This window comes from Blennius ocellaris (assembly GCF_963422515.1).
Source record: "Blennius ocellaris genome assembly, chromosome: 7".
Classification (NCBI taxonomy): domain Eukaryota; kingdom Metazoa; phylum Chordata; class Actinopteri; order Blenniiformes; family Blenniidae; genus Blennius; species Blennius ocellaris.
In genome coordinates this window covers 26,413,791-26,416,449 of record NC_137656.1, presented here as the reverse complement: position 1 = coordinate 26,416,449, position 2,659 = coordinate 26,413,791, and positions in this window count along the sequence as shown.

Below are 2,659 nucleotides of genomic sequence, written 5' to 3'. Positions count from 1 at the left end.
CCTTGGGGTTAGCTCTGGCCCTTTGTAAATTTCTCAAGAGGCCAATGTCTAAAAATAAAGCACCACAGCCATTTAAGAGTCGAGACCTTCAGTTTTGTATCTGTCCTTTTGGCTTCTTTGGTCAGTGAAGTTGAAATGAACTTCTTTTTTAGATGTTCTTGATGAAACATTGAGCTTTATTGTGAATATTTAACCTTATCTACGACAGATAAATAACATCCCCACTGGCTGCCACATTGGAATGGCTTCTACAACGTTAAAACCAAACTGTGATTGCTGAGGGGGAAAAGAGTTTATTTTTTCTTTTGCTCCTGAAGTTGAAGCTCAGCAGCTCAGATGGTCTCTGTCTCCATCTGCTGTTCACTTGAAGAACTTTTAAGTGCTTTAATATAATTCCATTCCTCTCAACTTGGACAAAAGCAGATCACTCCCATTGTTTACTGAAATATAAACTTGGAACCTTGTGCGAAATAAAGGGGGATTATCAAATCATAGTTTAAATATATGTCCTTCGATAATTTTAACTTTCTATAAAAAATGACCATGCAGGAGCTATTTCTACTTATTGTTGGCAGGTTATTTAGTTTATTTGAATATTGATTGTTGTTGCTTGATTTGGACACTTGGTGGAGGACAAGAAGGCTGATTGGAAATTCTGCTTTTTGGGTTTGCGCTGTTTCACTCCTATTCCACCTGAAAATGATGGGACATCCTACCTTTTCCTCAAAACAAGTTCCCTCTTAGTGTGATTTACACACATTTTATTTCAGGGTTTTTCTATAGTTTGTTTTTGTCTCGTGCTGTCTTGACCTGCTGTAAATGTCATCCATTCATCGGAGCTTTATTTAACTCAGGGTCTCATGATTTTTAAAAAATCAAGAAATTAACAGATGCCAATAAGAAAATATATATAAAGTAAAGGTTAAAATTGCTTCAATGTAAACGCAGACCAGAGGCTTAAAATAATCATTGTATTAAAGAAAAATCCCAATTCTGATTCTAATGACACATGTAGAAACAAATATGATTTTTTTTCCCCATAAAATATGCAAACATTGCAAGCACGTAATTCTAATCAGGCAAAAATAATTAATACGAATTCTGAATCTTTTAATCAAAAGAAGACTAACCCTTTTATTTTATCTGATAATGTATTGTCTCTTGTGTCTCACAAAAACACTAAATACAAAATTAGATATTCCAAAATTATTTGACTTCAGAATTTGAAGCTGAACTTGCAGTGTCACAAAATGCAGTTTTGTCAAATGAGTCATTTGGTAAAACCTAGTTTTACATGAGAACAATGTAGATAATAATTTGCATTTGACACCATGAACTTTGTCCTGACGTTTGAATAAAGAAGGCTGCAACTTATCCGTTTGCTTTTTCGGTTGTAAAAACTGTTGGCTCACTTCCATCAGAAATTAGAGGAGGCATTGTGAAATAGCAGTGAAACAGATGTTTGGCATTAACTTGAGACTTTTAGTGAAGTTTTGGTGGCTTCAAGAAGGAAATGAGACAGATCATCTGGAAAAGCAAACGGACTATTGCAATAACAAGAAAAGCAGTTTCAAACAACATGTTGGGAATGTTTTTGGCACCAGAAGTGACAGGATTTGACCTTTTTCTGTTGGCAAGGGCTTCTTGTGTCCCTGCTGGATTTACATAATGAGCATGGGAAGCTTTTTTCATTGTACTCAGTTTTCAATCCAGCCACTTTAATGTGACGTACTTGTTGTTGTGGTGGAATGATGGGTGCTGGTCTTTATCACTGCACTTAACAATACATACACCAAGCCAGTTAATGTTTTTTTTATGATGATTGCAAAGCTCCTTAAAGCAGCTCAGCAAAAATTCATGTTTTGAGTTTGTCAAAGAGCAAAGCAATGACACACGATAAATACAATAAATACAATACAATAAAAGCTTTCATTGTCTTATTCACTGAACACCTGTCGCTGTTTGCTTTGTGGTGGAATGATGACCCATCCAAGGTGTAACCTGCTTTTACTTTACAGCTGGGAATATTCTAGTGTCCTCCGACACTGAACACGATGAAGCTGCATGTATTGAAGATGCATGGATGCAGGAGTGCATGGATTTTATTTTGATCCTTCGAAGTCGGCTCTTCCTATCATTGTGAAGCAGAATTTGCCAAGCGTTGGATTGTTCACCCACTAATAGGGAATGTGAGCTGGGTTTAGACCGTCGTGAGACAGGTTATTCTTACCCTACTGATGATATATATATATATATATATATATATATGTGTGTGTGTGTGTGTGTGTGTGTATATATATTTAAAAAAAAAAAAAATATATATATGCATGGATGAATGGATTTATAGATACATATATACATGGATGCAACATGCTGCTGTCAGAAAGAGCAACAGCCCAAACTATTGCTAGATTCCAGTTTGCCTCCAGATGCCAGTAAACGAGCCACATAATAAAACAAGTATAGTAGAATAGAATAGAATAGAATAGAATAGAATAGAATAGAATAGAATAGAATAGAATAGAATAGAATTGAATTGAATTGAATTTTACACGATATGAAATACACGTGCCGCAGTGCTGTTGGTATAAGTGACGTTAGGGGGCGCTCACTCACCCCTCGGCAGTCCTGCACTTGACTCCACAGCAGAAGAAGAAGT